Raw genomic sequence first — 19,079 nt, 5'->3', positions numbered from 1 at the left:
GGATTTTCCTAAGAATATACTAATTTCAATATGCATAGTAATAGCACTAAAATATTTAAAGTAATATTAACTTATGCTTTCTAAAGAAATAGTTTTCAGTTTTATTGTCCTTTTATGCCAACTTGAAAGAGAGGAAAGACAGAAAAGAACCATTTTAGATTTTGAAATAAAAATCTTTTTCTTACCTCTCTTACTGTCAGAAGAATGTCTTCAGGCAAAAGAACAATTAAAAAAGCAAGAGCCAGATTTTCAAACTCATGTATTTCCCACCCACACACAAATAGACATCTTTTTGTAAGTCAGGAGTCTTGCTACCTACATCCAAACCCAAGATTACCCCATCTGGTCAACAAGGTCAAACTGCATTACTGCCAATGAAACTGTATGACTCCATGAGGACCTTAATGATTTTTAAAAAAGGTCAGTAATCCAATTCCAGTAGCTTCAGAGTCTAAAATTGCTAATTTTTGGCCACGTGCTGCACACTTCACCTGCTAGTAATGACATTTTTGTATTTTCTTCTAATTACACTCAAAGCTAAGACCTTTGGCCCTGGGCCACAGACCCCTATTCAGGCTGCACACATTCTCTTAAACGACCTGATCCTTTGTTGTCACTCTTACTCTTTCATCTATTATTTACACCCATAGAGAAGGAAGAGACTCTACCATTTGTATAGCTTAAAGCTTCTAATCATCTTAATTTCTTTGCCTTTCAACCTATGGTCTTTTTCATAGACGAATGCCAGAAAGTTTGACAAAATCATTTTTTTCAACCACATCCTCCCACCTCCTTTTCCCCTTTCCTACTCTCTGACCAAGCTCCTTCCTATTCCTTCTCTTATATGGGCCCAGTTCTGCATTGGTCCAGATTTACAAATTTTGACTTTTGCCAACAAAATGAATTTCTAAATAGAACACCAAATTTCCACCTTGTTCTGACAGATCAATAACAATTATATTTCATTCTTTCATCAAAGAGCTCATTAAGTTAACTGAAAGTTTACTTAAAATAATGTAAAATATGTCCCCAGTCCCCCTAAGGCATGAGCAGAGATTTTTCAGACTCTCCCTGCAAAAATGTCAAAAAAATTAAACAGTAAGGATGTTGGTTATGTGGTTAATACTTTTCCAACATTTTAATATCTACAGTTGCTCAAATGCTTACAAGAAAAAAGTAGAGGAAGGAAAGAAAAATGGAAATACAAAGAAATTTTAAAGACTAGAAAAATTTTAAATTGTTAGGTCATTTTAAAAGACTACTAATTCTCAAACAGCAAAATCATCACATAAAACAAGGTATATCATTGCAATTTCTCAACACTTTTCCCAGACCTTTTTTTTTTATGTCCAAATACATTTTGCAAATCCAAAGCAAAGAATTGTTTACCATGATACAGATGTCCCCCTCAGATCACGGTAGCCACCAAAAGACTCTCATTTCCAAGATGTTTATAAAATGACATATGATCCATCTTTGCTCTCTCTCTCTATTGCTGCGCTTACTCTTGATTTCTAACAGTATTTCCTTGTTGTCTGTCCTCTCTGCAGACCCTGAAACCCCTTGTCTTTTCTTATTTTCACCATTTGCTTCAACCAGCAGTTCACTGGAGACCCATCCATCTTGTAATGCCTAAAGTGACAGATGCTCTCAGGAACCACCACACTGCTGAGTGAACAAAAGATAACATCACCTCTAGGAACTCCAGAGAGAAATACAACTGCAACCTTAAGACAGGGGCTGACTTGACAGACATTGGACCATAAACCTCTTCTAAGCGAAAAAGAAAACAATTGCCACACACACAAAAAAATCTGACACAATCAAAGGCAGAAAAGAGTGATTATTTGTGGATTGCCTTTTCACTCTGCAGCTCACTTTTCCCTCCCAATGCTTTTATAATGGGGCAATTCACTTGCCAAGCGGCAAGAGAAGTTCTTGGGAAAAAAGCCTTTCTCAAGTATCTTCTTTTATTCAACAATATTCAAAGTGAAATTTGTTCATGTGTGTGTTTCAGTAAAGCTAAGGCTTAGGAGATAGAGCATCCGTGAGCCTGACCTGTCTTGTTTGCATAAAGCAATATCTGGGCTCAGAAACGCTGACTCAGTTCTACTGCTGTGAAAGACATATGCATGCTTTGCAAATTAAAAACACATTAGAAATTAAAAAGCAATGTGTGACCCAATGTCAACAATATGTGTACCTCATAAAAATGGCTCACCATTCATTCATCAGACAACTTCCAACTTGGGTTAAAAAGACAGTTAACAAGAGGATTCTGGGAAGGACTACAAATCTCTTTTCTAACAAAGGAAGGGTCATATTAACATCTCCCAGCAACAAACTAAAGACAGGGACGCTGGTAGATACAGTGGACTCTGCTTGATGCCATCTAGGGTTTGTTTGTTTGTTTGTTTGTTTGTTTGTTTGTTTAGGCATCTTATTTAAAATCTTCATGCAGCAATAGGTAAATGTAAATTCTAACATTTCATTTTAATTTAATTCTAAATTTAGATAAATACAGTGAAGGGAAATTTTTGAAGAATAGAAAAACAAAAGCCGACTTGGAGGTCACTTAAGAACATTGTGTGATCAATGTCAATTACAGAGATTAACAACTGTTTTTTATAATAGGTATCAAGCAACACAGAGGGCAATCTCTGCTGCAGCTAAATACATTATCATTTTGAAACAGAGTAAATGATTCAAATATCTATGTTAAATCTGAAATAAAGAGGGAAATGCTCAAGAAAAGTTCTGTCAACCATATTTTTAAAAAGAATCATAAGCACATACCATGGCATTTCTTTAAGACAAATATTTTAATTTTCCGTTAAAATTTTTGCACAAAAGGCCCTTAGTTACAATTATTTTTCTTTGAAGTCATTAATGACTCTCCTCTCATTCCCATTTTACTAAAAATATATAAAATTTAAAAGATATTTTATTTCATCTCCTGTGTTTGAATTATTTGTGGGGTAAAAAAAAATGTTCAACTTGATAAATCAATATATCTGTTTCTTAAACATTTTTTAATGTATCCCTCATTTCCCCAAACACTTCAGTGTATCTGTACAAATAAGCTAGTACAAATATTTCGGAATCTCAGAATTTTCTGGTTTTTATTTTAATGCTGACATGCTGATCCAAAAGTACCACATCATTCAACATTCTCAAACTTTGGCATTAATACCAAAAAGAGAGACATGACCTTGAAATGACAGTTCCATTGCCCAAGGCTCCCCCCACCCAAAAAAGCCCAATTAAATGACCTACTTTTAAACACAATAGGATCGATATGCATGCAGGAAAAGTACACCCCTGTGGAAAGTTCTTATTGCCTGATTGATCAAAAACAAAACAAAACTTTTCTTTTTTTAACGGCCCCTTCCAGATCACAGTCAGTGCCAGAAATCCACACAGGAAAAAAATCCATCAAAATGAAACCCTAAAAGGGTTTACCCTTCACCATCCTATTTGCACTTCAAAACCCTGTAAGTCCTTCAGTTAAACCCCAGGGCTGAACCATTTCAATAATAAGAGAGGTGGCCAGAGGTGATTTATCTCCCATTTGGCCTCTGGACAGAGCTGTAACGTCTACGAAGCTTCCCTTCCCTGAGTCAAACCCTCCCCCCAGGTCTCAGCCTTCATTTGTGCGGCTTTGGATCTGCAACCTTCTAAACAACTCCTATGCCCCTTCCAATCAGATGCAAGAATAGTTAAATCAAGATTGGATACATTTTCTTGGCAATGCTTTCACAAAATGGAATGCTGCTGAGTAATCAGAGCTTTGAAAATACCAGGTTAAATTTCAGGTTCTCTTTGTTATAACTTGGGGAAGAAAAGAATCTTTCTAACTTTACCTTCTCTCTTCTCACATATGTTAATTGTTACCAGAACTTGTTAAACTTTTTCCAATTTATACCTGGATACTCTGAATGTTTTGGCCCACATCAGCCAACTTCCTGCAGTGATGTTCATCTAAATTTAAATCCTTGCATTGTAAAATATCTTAACAAATCCAAAAAGTAGAGATTCACAGGTCACACACTCCTGGGTCAAAAAGACCTTAAAAACAGATATCAGACCACTATGACTTAACTGATTTATTCTACGCTTGGTATCAAATATGTACTATAACTGTCATCACACAATTTTCCTCTAGTAAAATAAACATCAAACAATGTCAACAGTTATTTAAATTGAAACATAGGTCCCAGAAGTTATCAAATGTGAAACACAATGAAGTTATTCCTTAGAAACGAAGGGTATTTTGTCACTAGGCATGAATTCTCTATTTCAAAATTACATTCACATATTTCCTAGTGTAGGAAGAGGATGAAATATATATGTACCTTTCCCCTACCATTTAAATGAGAGGTTTGTTTTTCTAATTGATTCTGATAAATTACATCTGAATGCCACAATAACAACTTGCACTAAATGATTCCACTGTAGTCATTCCAGTTTTACAAGTTGAAAACTTTCAAGTCACTAACTTCATGTAGAGATTCACAGGCAAATATAAATATATTTCACTTAAACCTAAAATCAGTTAAGAAAAATTTAAAATAATAAAATTAAATATATACTGATACTTAAAAAAATAAGAAAAACACATTTTTGTCAATTAAAAATTATTTGTTTTTGGAGGTATTTATCAATAAAAATTATATTTCTGCCATTAAAAGATGCACCATCAAGATCCTTATACCTCATTAGCAAACAGTTTTCATTTTCAGAGCTCCAAGTACCACAAATTCAAGAAAAAACAACTCTCACAGCAAATGACTTTATTACATGCTACCAGGTCAATGAATCTTGGATTTGTATTTGAAATAAGATAATAATTCAAACTGCATATATAAACCAGGAAAAACAGGTGACTGAAAAAAACTAAGAGACATGCATTTTTAAATCACTGAAACACTTTGGCACTAATAACAATATTCAGGAAAACAAGTATCTTAAACTACTACATGACATTTAAAAAAGAAAAAAAGCTTTCCTCAGATAATCAACAAGAGTAAATTGATCCACCACAGAGGAAATATTCAATCTTCATTAAATATTTACTCAGTGCAATAGGTTGTTAGGTCTATTTAGACCTCAAAGAAAAAATAGTTCCTGTCTGGTAGGAATCAGGTCTTGGGAGAATTGAATGGAGATAAGAGGGAGTTCCTCAAGTCATGACACTATATTTCAAATTGACAATGCTAAAAAGTGGAAATATGCTATAAAATGTAGAGTACTACTTTGAAATCTGATACAAAGAAAGTGATACTTCTTATTAGAGCACTGAGTAATGTATAGAATTGTGAATCACTATATTATACACCTGAAACTAATATAACACTGTATGTTAAGCATACTGGAATTAAAATTAAAAACTTAATGAAACAATAGGAGAAAAACAAACAAAAAAGACAAAGAGAGTGATACTTAAGGGACTATTAATTTTATTAGGTTTGACTGGGTAAGCAACTTCATTTCCTATTAATGTAGCACAATAAAATTTGGATGTTCAAATCTGCAGTCCCCAACTCTCCCACTCTGTAACTGTAGCCCCATCACCTATCTTCTCTGGGCCTCTTTCCTTATCCATAAAATGGGGCATAAAGTAAATACATTTCTAGACTGAAAACACTATGGTGATAATGGGGGCAGGGAAGAGATCCCACTCACCATAGCAACAACAAAAACAATACGCAGGAATCAACTTAATGAGAGATAAGTGACATTTTTTAAGTTGCCAAACTTTAGGTGATTTAAATGAAAATTTACACACAGAGAGAAATGTGCTAGGTGTTTTAAAGAGAAGTCTAATCATTGTAAAAATGTTTCTCAAACAAAATAATAACACAATTCCACTCAAAATATCAGTAGAATTTTGTGAGGAACATTATGAAAACATCCACAAGGGGTGTTAAAGGAAGATTATCAAAGGAAAGATGGGGAAAAAGTCTCTTCAATAAAGGTTATAAGGGGAGGTAAGTCAAAATAAATGTTAAATCATATTAGGAGGAAAGAGCTTTTGGCCATTAAATCTATGTCACTAAATCCAATGAACTTTTTTTGGTTTTCCTCTAACATGTCCTCTTGGTAGATTTCTTGATATTTCCTTTTCTTTGGCTGGATTTCATCTCACAACCTTTCTGGTATTCCTCCTTTCCCTGTGCTGCTTCTCAATTTCCTTTGCACTCCCACAGTACACCACCCAGAAATGAAATGGAGTTCTACAGAGTTTGGTCTGTGGTAGCCATCTTCCAAGATGGCTTCAATGATTCTTGCCACCTGTGTGATCCCCTTCCCCACACTGAATCAAGGTTGACTTCTGTGATCACTAAAATACCAAACAAATGACAGTGTGTAATTTCCAAGGTCATAAAAGATATTGCAGTTTCTGCCTTGACCTCTTGAATCACTTGCTCTAAGAGAAGGAAGTCACCATGCTGTAAGGACACTCAAACAGCTCTGTGGGTGGGACCTCAGGTTTCCTACCGAGAGCCAGGAAACCTGGCCCTCCTTGCCTCCTCTCTGGCACCCTCCAATCATTTCTCTGCATTACAGCACAAACATAATCTGTCAATCCTTTGCTAGAGCCCTTCATGGTTTTATATTACTCTGAGGATAAAAATCAATATTGTAAATACCTCTGCCCATCTTTCTAGTCTTATCCTGCACTGTTCTCTTCCTAAATGCTGTGCTCCAGCAAGTGACCAACCTTTAAAGTTATGCTCCTTCTGCCCGTAATTTCACCCATCTTATCTTTTACTTTTGCCAATTAAAATCTCCTTATCCTTTTAGATCTCAAGCCTTGCTTCTCTGATCCCCTTAGTCCTTGCTAAAAGCTCTCATAGGACCTTATTCATATCCTTCCTAGCATTTTAGTCACTGATGAGCTATATAATTTGTGTGATTAATGTTTGTCTTCCCTCTTAAATTCTAAACTACATGAAGGTAGGGATTATGTTTTTCTGTGTTTGCCTATTACTGATATTACAGCACCTTTGTGGTTTCCTCCTACATAGCAGGTACTCAAATACTGCTTGAATAATTTAATAATTTAAAATGTAGGGTTAGCATGAGAATGAGAAGCTCACTGGAGACAGTCCAAGTGAACTTTATTGTCTATAAGAATTATTACATGACACCCACAGCTAACATCATACACAATGGGGAAAAACAGAGCTTTCCCCCTAAGGTCAGGAACAAGACAATGATGTCCACTTTCACCACTTGTATTCAACATAGTACTGGAAGTCCTAGCCACAGCAATCAGACAACAAAAAGAAATAAAAGGTATCCAAATTGTTAAGGAAGAAGTAAAACTCTCACAATTTGCAGATGATATGATATATATAGAAAACCCTAAAGACTCCATCTAAAAACTACTAGACCTGATAAATGAATTCAGTAAGGTCACAGGATACAAAATCAATGTACAGAAATCTGTTCTATACACTATTAATGAAGCAGTAGAGAGAGAAATTAAGAAAACAACCCCATTTACAACTGCACTAAAAATAATAAAATGCCAAGGATGAAACTTAATCAAAGAAGTGAAAGACCTGAAAGACCTGTACTATAAAACACTGATGAAAGAAACTGAAGATGATATAATCAAATAGAAGGACATTCCATGCTCATGGGTTGGAAGAACAAATATTGTTAAAATGTCTGTACTATAAAGTGTCTATACCAAAGTAATCTACAGATTTAGTGCAGTCCCTATCAAAATACCAACAGTGTTTTTCACAGAACTAGAACAAACAATCCTAAAATTTGTATGGAACCACAAAAGACCCCAAATAGCAAAAGTAATCTTGAAAAAGAAAAACAAAAGCGAATTCCAGATTTCAAGTTATATTACAAGGTGAGAGTAATTAAAACTGTATGGTATGATATATTACTGGCATAAAAATAGTCACATAGATCAACAGAATAGAATAGAAAGCCCAGAAATAAACCCACAGTTATATGGGTCAATTAATCTTTGATAAAGGAAGAATGAATATACAGTGGGAAAAAGACAGTCTTCAACAAATGGTATTGGGAAAATTGGTCAGTTACATATAAAAGAATGAACCTGGACCACTTTCTTTCACCATACACAAAAATAAACTCAAAATGCATTAAGGACCTAAAAGTGAGACCCAAAACCATAAAAATCCTTGAAGAAAACCTACGCAGTAATTTCTTTGACATCGGCTGTAACAACATCACTCTAGATATCTCCCCTGAGGAAAGGGAAACAAAAACATAAATAAACTATTGAGACTACATCAAAATAAAAAGCTCTTGCACAGTGAAGGAAACAATCAACAAAACTAAAAGGCAACCTACTGAATAGGAGACGATATTTGTGAATGACATATCTGATAAAGGGTTAGTATACAAAATATATAAAGAACTTATACAACTCAACACCCAAAAACCAAATAATCCAATTTAAAAATGGGCAGAAGACATGAACAGACATTTCTCCAAAGAAGATCTACAGATAGCCAACAGATACATGAAAAGATGCTCAACATCACTATAAGGAAAATGCAAATCAAAACCACAATGAGATTTCACCTCACACCTGGCAGAAAGGCTAAAATCAAAAACTCAAGAAACAACAAGTATTAACGAGGATCTGGAGAAAAAGGAACCCTCGTGCACAGTTGGTGGGAATGCAAACTGGGTGCAGCCACTGTAGAAGACAGTTTGGAGGTTCCTCAAAAAGTTAAAAATAGAACTGTTCCATGATCCAGGACTTGCACTACTAGGTAATTACCCCCAAAATACAAAAACATTAATTCAAAGGGATATGTGCACCCTTACATGTTTATTGCAGAATTACCTACAACAGCCAAACTATGGAAGCAGCCCAAGGTCCAGTGATAGATGAATGGATAAAGAAGATGTAGTGTATATATATATGTAACGGAATATTATTCAGCCATAAAAAGAATGAAATCTTGCCATTTGGAATGACATGGATGGATCTATGGAGTATGCTAAGCAAAATAAGTCAGAAAAAGACAAATACCATATGATCACACTCATATGTGGAATTTAAGAAACAAATCAGCAAAGGGAATAAGAAAAGAGAGAGAGAGAGAGAAGCCAAGAAACAGACTCTTAACTATAGAGAACAAATTGATGGTTATTAGAAGGGAGGTGGGTAGAAGACTGGGGGAAATAGGTGATGGTTATTAAAAAGTACACTTATCATGATGGAAAAAAATAATAAAATAATAAAAAAGTATTTTGGAGCTCTTTCTACATAAACACATAAAGATCTTCCTCATTCTTTTTTGTGGCCTCAGAGAATTCCCTGGCATGTATATACCATGATTATTATTTTTTTAAGGATTTATTTATTTATTTGAAAGACAGAGTACACAGAGGGGGGAAGGGCAGAGAGGGGGTGGGGAGAGAATCTTAAGGAGACTCCTTGCTGAGCTCAGAGTCTGATGTGATGTGGGGCTTGATCTTACAACCTTTAGATCATGATCTGAGCCAAAATCACGAGTCAGACGCTTAACTGACTGAGCCATCCAGGTGCCCCTATACCATTATTTTAAACTAGTCCCTTAATGATGGATACTTAATTCACAATCTTTGTTATTACTAAAGTTATTATAATAATCAACCCTGCACTAATTAATACACACTAATTTAGTACTTGGATAAATTCCTAGAAGTAAAATTGCTGGGTCAAAGGATATATGCAGTTTTAATTTTGTTAAATATTGCCAAACCGCTCTGGTTTTGTTTTGTTTTGGCATACACAAGGCAGTCTTCATTTCTTCCACACATTAGAAACATTCAATTGTAGTTCAGTTTTTCTAAGGTCCACACCAAGTAGGAAACTGCCAAAAGCAGAGAAAAGCTGGGTTGGAAAAAATCCATGATAATGAGGCACCAAGTGAGGATTGAACTAATGGTTGAACCAATTTACATTCCCATTAGCAATTTATGGATCCCTATACCTTCAACAATATAGAATATTATCTACTTTTGGATCTTTGTCAATTTGACAGATGAAAAATGGTATCTCAATGTAGTTTTAGTCTGCATTTCTCTTATTATGGATGAAATTGAGTATCTTTTCAAATGTTCAAAAGCCCTTGAATTTTCTTCTCTGAAATCTCCAGTCTTTATCTGTTTTTAATTTGGTTGTTGGTTTTATTCTTGATTTGTAGGAGCTTTTTATATATTAAAGAATTTTGTCCTTTGTGTATGATATGGGGCACAATATTTTCCCCCAGTTTGCCATTTTGCCTTTTGCCTTTGCTTTTTGGTGTTTGCTGTTCTTTTTCCATGCAGACGGTTTTAATTTTTATATAATTTATCAATTTTTAAAATGTTAAGGAGTCACATGGAAACACAGAACTCTATCTATTTAATTAAATAATCTATATAAGTCAGTGTTTATTTTCCTAGAGGCACTAAGAAGAGCAAAGGAGAGTAAGTTAAAGAAAATAATCTATCTAAATAATTAGAACCCCAAAGATATTATTTTTCTATTTTAAAAAGAAGTTTTTCAGGCTTTTTAGTATATCATTTTTTTAAGGGAAAAATAGATATTTCCACCTTACCCACTCTCTCTTGCTTTTGCAAAACAGGCAGAAACACACACACGCACCACAAAAAACAGGAAAGTGGAGATGAAGAATGGACAAGGGTTTGAAGTAGCCAACAGGAGCCTGGGATGAAATTTTTGAATAAGTAGCTTCTAATCCTAGAGGAAACCAAATCAACATCTTTTGATCCATCTATTTCTTGATTCTGGACTTTAAAGTAGTGGAAGGGCTGCATAATTCTGGTAGAGGGGAGAGGACCATAGGCAAAAGTGTCAACTATGTTTTTTTTCCCCCATCCATGTCTATGGATTTTCTCCTTCATACCCCAAATTCCAACTCCCAACCCTTTCTCTACCTCCTACAAATGTTCTACTTTTCTTTAGCCCATAGTTGAAAAATGTGGGACACAATCAGTGTTTATTACTGTCTTTGTTGGTAACTCCTACATTTACATCATTGGCCTTAAAATCTTTTCTGAGTTGTTGCTCTCCACCTAACCTCAATACATCAACTCAATATGTCCAAAACAAAAATCATAATTATTAGAGTAAAAGCTATTCCTAATTCCTGATTTCATTATTTTCATTTATTCACCTAGGAAGTACTGTGAACTGTGCTAGGAAGGATAATAAAGGCAGTCCCCAATCTCAAAGCGATCCCAATCTAGAGGTGAAAGATATGTAAATGTGTAAACGTTCACTAGAAGTAGGAACAAAGTACTGTAAAAGTACAGAGATTGTAGCAATTCTGTCCAGAGAAATGAAGAAAATATCAAAGAAGAGATAACTTTTGGGTGGCTTTAAAGGATTTATCAAACAACTGGGAGGACCGCTCAGGCCAGTAGAACAGAATGTCAAAGGCATAATGTATTTTAGAAATACTGAAGGTTCATTGTTGGAGGAAGGGGTTGAGTGACAAGTAGGTTGAGCACTCATTGCCCTCCATAACCCGCCCACAACCATTGCCACAATGAAAGAAGCAGAATCAGAAGCAGCAGCCACGACTGTGAGAGCGGGAAGAGACTGGAGATGAGGAAGATGGGAGTCCCATCAGACTACCCAGCCTTCTGGGCCCTCCCCGCATGGCCAATGGAAAGCCTGGTGATGTCAAGTCAGCCCCAAACTGGAATTCACCTACATATCCACCATCAGTAGAATAGATGAATAAGTCATTGTGTGTGCATGCAATGGGATACTACACTACAATGAACAACTCCTGCTACAGGCAACCTAGGTGAATCTCATAAACACGATGTTGACCTCTCTTCACAGAGGTCCTCCAGTATCAAGAGGACCAATGATTATACCACAATTGAGTCTCCTACCTCCTCTCCATGGCAGAAGCTCACTCTGGGGAGGCCTAAGCATCAGCTACGGCCCATTGGTCATGGTTGATGGGGGGCCAATGCTGAATCTCCTTTTCCCAGACCAGTCCATAAAGGTCCTTCCGGAGGAGGCTTTCCCAAAGAGCAAAGAAAATCCTCAAAAGCTCAAAAGTTGTTTTTTTATCAATATCTGCCCACCCAAAGGATGGACCCCAGGTTATGGAAGACAAATCTGACCACCCTCTCTGCTGACACTTGGCCAAAAAGGGCCAAGGTCGATAGGAGGGACCTCTGAGCCTTCTACCATCCAGGTGTCAGCAGACCTCCTATGTGAGACACTGCCTTCCCATCCAAGCTGGAAGGAGCCCTCTGTGACCCTAATGGGCATAAATTTCCCCATGGCCCTGTGATGGCTCTGTCAATGACACCCACTCCCATCGATCACCTCCCCCATTTGGGGCTCAGAGCTGTGTTTCATTACTGGTCTGCAGTGTGCACTCCTTTTTTTGATCTAGCCTCCAGAGACTTGCCTACAGAACCCCAACTTTTTTCCTGTCACCTGCCTCCTGGATCTTCTTCTCCCTCACCAACTGACTGCTAAACAGGAAACCTCTTTGGTGCTATTTCTTGTGCATGTGTCCAGCCAGCACCTGGTACTGCCCTCAATTCCTGAGAGCCAAGGAGCAGTTTTCTACCATTCTTTTCTTCTAGCTGCTTGTTTTAAGTCCTTTTTATGTGACACCCACGTCCTCTCCTCCATGTTGCCACTGCTCTGTGAAAGTCACTGGGTTGTCTAATCTGGGGTAAGTTTGGATGACTGGTACAGAGCTCCTCCCTGAAAAGGCCACTCTCCCTGCTTTTGGATTTTGTAGTTTCTGTGTCAGTAGCATGATCTCCACTGCTCTGGTCTGTGATCACTGTGCTTTGTGAAACTGTGCATCCCCTTGTAGCCTTTCTCAGTGTCTGTGGCACTTCTGTGACTTCCCAACACTAGAGTAAGGTTTTCTGCCAAAAATGGCACCCTCCAGATTTTCTGCACCTTCCAACAAGGGAGAATTGTGAATCTTTCCACAAGACTGCCTCCCTGGTCCTCCCCATTCTTCTCCTGGTGTCAGTTTTTCTGGGTTTGACACAGCCCATGAGATGCCCTTTAAAGTCTCTGACAGGCTTACACCATGTCCTCTCCAGCCCACTTTAGTTAGTCTCATCATTGGGAGGCTACCAGCCCTTCTGTCTGAATCCTGTGAATCTCTACCTGGCCCACCTCTGGGTGGAACCTGGACAGTACTGTCACCTTCTTCTCACCTTCTCCCCCCACATTCCTGGCACTGGCTGTTTTCTATGAAAACGGCAGTGAACAGGTTCAGTTTTGAATTGGCCCTAAGGAAATGAGTCAGGAGTTATGTGGGCAAGAGGAAGGGATGACAGCCATTAGAGAGCTGAGAATAATTTTTAACTTTTTTCTTTTTTTTTTTAACTAGGCTCCATGCCCAGCATGGAGCCCAATGTGGGGCTTGAACTCACAACCCTGAGATCAAGACCGGAGCTGAGATCAAGACCTGAGCTGAGATCAAGAGTCGGACGCTTGACTGACTAAGCTACCCAGGTGCCCTGAGAATAAATTATTTTTCTTTTTAACATTTTTTTTTTTTTGGTATAAGTAACAAATGTAGTGGAAATAAATAAAAAGTAGGTTGGGGACAGTCTGTAAGGGACGTTATATGCCAAATCAGGAATTTGAATTTTATGCCAGAAACAGGAGAAAGCCAATGGATTTTCAAAAAATTTTAATTTAATTTAATTTAATTTTCAAAAAATTAACATAATTAGATTTTTTAAAAATAGAAGATAACTCTGACAGTAATATGAAAGTTGGATTAGAGACCAGATAAAAGGTTTCTGAAGAGTCCAGGAGGAGTTGATGGAGATTGTACATAATCAGGGGTGGAAGGAACACAGAAGAGGAGCCCTTCAGGTAGGCAGTTAGAAATTCAGGACTCAAGCTCAGGAGTAAGAACTCAACAAATAGACCCTAGAAACAGACAGCTGCCACACAGATAACTGGTATTGGTACTGGGGAGATTACCTAGGGACTGCCATCATAGAGAAAGTATGTAGAATAAGAGAGTCAAGGAGGGAAGTCTGAGAAACATCATCATTTGAGAGTCAAGCAAAGAAAGAGGAAAACCTCTTTGCAGATGAAGGAGCAGTAGGGAGAAGTAGAAAGGAAACCAGGAACCAATGGGGTTGTGAAGGCCAAGGGACAAGAGAGTTTGGAGAAATGGGAGGTAGTCAACAGTTTCAACAGGTAGGTGAAGTCAAATAGGACCAAGAATGAAAATATGCCATGTAGCAATTAGTCCTTCAAGAAGTATGGTGAACTAGGAAAGAAATCAGGGGGTAGCTGCTGGAAAGGTAGAATGACAGGAAAGAGACATTAGAAGAGATGCTCACAGGATGTGTTTCTTCCCTCCATGGAAATGGAGAGGTAGTGATACTGAAGAGAGGAGATGATTAATGGAATAAGGTCCTAGAGGGTAGAGAAAGGAGAGAGGAACAGATGGAGGATACACCAATGGCGGAACCACAGGGCAGGAGCCTGGGTCCCTGATGACAGCAGAGAAGCTTTAACAGCTATAGACGATTACCCCCAAACCTTGTTTATGCAGGAAAGACATAAACTCTCACCTTGATGTTTAGTGTTTCCTGTCATTTGCAGACAAATGTAATCCTAACTGATACAGGAGAGAAAAGTGTTGAAAGAATAAGCAAGCCCCTCTCAAAAGCATGAAGACATGAAATAGTGCAGTATGTTCTGAAGACAAGACCAGTCTGCAATTGCTAGACTATCAAAAGTGAGAGAGAATGGTAGGAAAGGAAGATGAAAATGTAGACCCAGGTGTGAGGAGCAGAGACTGGATCCTATGGATAAAAAGTAGCTACATGGAAGCATGTTAAAGAAATGACATGTTCCCATGTCAGCTTCGAATAGATTGTTCTGTGGCAGTCTGGAAGAGGCTCATGAGGAGGCAAAACAGGATGTAGGGGGAGTGCTTAGAAACTTCTACTATAGTTCTGGTGAGAGATCATGATGCCTGCATGGGTGAAGTTATGGTAGGGTTACAGAGGATGGAGAGACCTGAGAAATACTTAGGAATTAAATCAGTAGGAATTGGTGACCAATAGCATGGACAAGTGATTCAGGGTGAAGTTTAGGTCTCTATCTTGCATTGCTTTTCTCCATTCCCACTGTTATACCTCAATTCAGGCATACACTACCTCACATATTCATTCAATAAACATTTATTTAGTGCCTTCTCTGTGCCAGGTCCTGCAGATACAATGGTGAACAAGACAGAAATGGTCTTTGCTCTCCTAGATCTTAGGAATATCATTGCTGAAAGCTTCATATGTGATACTTCATTTAATACTCCAATATCCTTTAATATAAGTATTACTATGTCCCCACTTTTCAGATGAGGTAACCCAGTCTAAGAAAGTTTAATAATTTGCTCAAGGTCACATGGCTTGCTGGTAAGTGGTGGTACCAGGAATCATACACAGATCTACCTTTAAAGCCATGGTTTGGTTTGGTTTGGTTTGGTTTTAGTAGGCTCTAGACCTAATGTGGGGCTTGAACTCACGACCCCAAGATCAAGAGTTGCATGTTTTATGGACTGTGACAGCCAGGCGCCCCTAAAGCCATGTTTTTAATCACTTGACTATGTTCTCTCTCATGCAATTACAGACGATGTATTAAATACTGTAACAAGGAGTACAGTGGTTTGGAGTGATTACAGCCTCCTAACTGGACATTCTTTCTGCATTTGCATGTTTCTTAAGTGCAAATTGGGGAGAATGGTGGTACCTCCTCTAATTGAGGGCACTTGGAGGAAGAAGATGAGGTTTTGAGTGGAAGGTGATACATTCAGGTCTTAGATATATTGATTTTGAGATGGCTATGAAATACCCAAGTAGAGAGATCTAGCAGCAATGTGATAGAAAAATTTGAGGTTTAGAGGGAAACAGGGCTGGAGATAAAGCACTTGGCATCACTAATACTTAAAGGTCAGCTAAATCAAGGCAATTACTGGGACTCTTCAGGGACTCCTAGAAATAAGAAGAGCAACCTGCTAAGAAAAGGGCAGTTGGGTACAGGCTTAAGGAGAATGGAGTAGATTTAGAATAATTGATTAGAGACAAAAGAGAGGAACTCACAAAGGGCACTCAATTCAAAGTAATAATTAAGTTGTATTTAGGATTAGAGAGAATGAATTTATAGTTGATATCAATCTGTATGGTTGAGGGGTTCTCTCCAGCAGCAATAACCAACTCAAGAATAGGAAAACTTACAAAAATTTTATCATTTTACTAGTTCCTTTCTTTTCTCCCACTCTGATTTAAGACCTTGCCTGTGAGTTCCCAAAGCACCCTGATTTTACCTTTGATCTGCTAATGAACACTTGACCTATCAGGTTCTATTTAAGTTCCACCTCCCCTTTGGACTTTGAAATCCTAAAAGTTCTTTGAGACTCTGAAAACTCCAAAGTTCTTTGCGTTCTGAAAACCTGTGTTTTTTATCATTTTTATTCCCTATTATGTACTTATTTTATCTTCAGGTTAGACTGCAGAGTCTCTGAGGGCAGGGATTGTGATTTCCGACAGTTTTGTAGGAACATCACCACAGTTCAATGCCTCATCCACAAGTATTTCATTAAACATTTGTGGGATTGACTTTAATCTGGAAGCTGCAATGTGGAAACTAACCAACTATCTAATTCCATCAAGCAGTGATTTTTAAGTTTCAGACTTGGAATAAACAATCCCCTCCTCTCAACCTTTCATTCTCTGTTTTTCATTAAGAGGTAGTTAGGACACCTCCACCAGGTACATAACATTTTGACTTTGGAGTTTGGACCCTACCGACAGCTCTCTAGGCTCGTTGACCATGGAGGAGCTACTAAGCATTTCTGGATCTGCTGAATTCATGTTGGTAAAACTCAAAGGATTGGACCTGATGACTGCAGATGTCCCTTCTTATTCTTAAAATCCAAAGATTCAAAAAAGAAAAAAAAAGTGACCAGCACCAAAAAAAAAAACAAAATAAAATAAAATAAAATCCCAAAATTCCATGACCCCTGGAGGACCTTTAAACCGCACTTGAGATCACTGCCTTATAAAGCACAATTAAAACATGGATTGCAAGTGAAATAAGTCAGAGACACAAATACCATATGACTTAAATTATATGTGGAATCTAAAAAACAAAACAAATGAACAAACCAACAAACAGAAACCAGAGATAGACTCATAAACACAGGGAATAAACTGGTGGTTGCCAGAGGGGAGAGGGTCATGGGGATGGGCAAAATAGGTCAAAGGGATTAAGAGGTACAAACTACCAGTTATAAAATAAGTAAGTCAAGCACCCAACTCTCGATTTTGGGTGGCTCAGTCAGTTAAGCACCCAACTCTTGATTTTGGCTCAGGTCATGATCTCAGGGTCATGAGATTGAGCCCTACATCAGGCTCTGTGCTGGGTATGGAGACTGCTTAAGATTCTCCCTCTCCCTCTCCCTCAGTGCCCCACCTTTTCCCCCCTCCCTGAAATGCTTGTGTGCACGCTCTCTCTCTCTAAAAAATCAATCAATCAATCAAACAAGGGGATAAAAAGTATAGCATACGGCATATAGTCAATACTACTGTAAGAATTTTGTATGATGACACATGGTAACTATACTAATGGTGAGCATTTCATAATGAATATAACTGTTGAATCACTATGTTGTATACCTGAAACTAATATATGTCAGCTATACTTAAATTAAAAAAAAAAAAAACATGGGTGCCATGTTTCACAATTGGAAAATGGCAAATAAATCTCTATCTCTATAAGGTTAGGCTACAATCTATAGAGCATATTACCTCTAAAATGAAGACACTGACATTTATATTTAATTATTGCTTTGACTGCTGATTAAAACATTTAATAGATGCAAGATGTTTTTCAATGGTAGGTTTATCCAAAAATCAAACGAAAGGACACTGTCATTCACTTTGCTAGTAAAAAGAGAAGAAAGCTAGAATATGAAACACCATCTCAGATCTCATATGTACCTTGGTAACACTTTCCTTTTTTTTTTTTTTTTTTTCAGATGAGAAATCAAAGAGTGTAAGTGACTTACTCAAGGTTACAGAAGTACTAAATGGCAAGGCTGGTAGTAGAATCCAAGGCTTCCAATCATATGCCTTTTTTTTTTTTAAACAACCAAATTGGTCAAAAATCTTCTGAAAGACAAAAACAGATGAAGGTGAAATGCCAGTTGGTTGAGTTTAAACAGAGACCCCACTTTGTTCTTTCCAGGTTCAATAATAAACAATTCCAGTGATTAGCATGAAGGGCTGGCAGATGAAACATTTCACTCCTAAACAAAAATATTTGTATTTTTGTACCACAGTTAGTAAATCAATTGTAAAAATTAAAGTAAATGGAAAACAGAGAATTAGCAAACCTAGAACTCAATTTTCCTTCACTCTTTTGGAAGACAGATAGAAAAAACAAAACAAAATCCCTGTGGTTCCCTTCATTAGCAGCCAGGGTTGTGAGTCCCATTGTAAATCCCACTTATAAAGGCTCGTGGCTACCTGCAGAGCCTAGGAGTACCAATCACATTAGTGAAGACACCAGATGACCAAAGGAAGCAGTGAGGGTCTGGGAAAGCTAGTAAACAAAAGGCAGCATTCCAAATGAATGCCATTGCTAGAGTCTGCATTGTAAAATGCCTGGATTTGAGACCCCTAAAGGAGATTAGCTTAAGGCAACAAAAGATTCAAACAAGATACAAAGAGCTCATTTTGACACATTAAGAAATTGTCTTCATTAGATCATCAGGTGCTTAAGTGTAATTATTAAAAAAAATAATTCCACCTAAGTTGTGTTTGAAGAAGTTATCCTAGAAGAACAGGGACCTAAACATAGTTCTTGAATATAACATGTTCATGACCAAAATACATGAACCAGATAGGCTGGCCTTTTTCCCTTTTATTCTTCCTGACATTTCAAAGGCATGTAATGACTTTAAAATTTGTTATACACACCATTTCCATGTACCACTCTGCTCACGAGCACTAGTGCTTTAAATACCAACTAGAAAAACTTGAATCTCTCCAACTGTATT

The 19,079-nt window shown here is 37.4% G+C and overlaps 1 protein-coding gene and 1 pseudogene across 10 annotated transcripts in view; one reads left to right on the top strand and one right to left on the bottom strand.

Moving 5' to 3' along the window:
• Nucleotides 1–19,079, bottom strand: part of GREB1L (GREB1 like retinoic acid receptor coactivator) — a 274,155-nt gene that overhangs the window by 155,550 nt on the left and 99,526 nt on the right. For 7 of the 10 annotated variants that reach the window (XM_027576041.1, XM_027576039.1, XM_027576044.1 and 4 more), the window contains exon 2: nucleotides 18,087–18,189. The exons of 2 other annotated variants lie outside the window; for them this stretch is intronic. The gene's annotated coding sequence lies outside the window, so the exon portion shown is untranslated. The remainder of the gene's footprint in view (nucleotides 1–18,086; nucleotides 18,190–19,079) is intronic. One more of the 10 variants, XM_027576040.1, reaches the window with a different exon arrangement.
• Nucleotides 6,955–12,235, top strand: LOC113912359 (annotated as a pseudogene).

The sequence above is a fragment of the Zalophus californianus genome, chromosome 14, assembly GCF_009762305.2.
Source record: "Zalophus californianus isolate mZalCal1 chromosome 14, mZalCal1.pri.v2, whole genome shotgun sequence".
In the NCBI taxonomy this organism is placed as follows: domain Eukaryota; kingdom Metazoa; phylum Chordata; class Mammalia; order Carnivora; family Otariidae; genus Zalophus; species Zalophus californianus.
The sequence above is the reverse complement of the archived record's forward strand: the minus strand, read 5'-3'. Positions and strand labels throughout refer to the sequence as shown.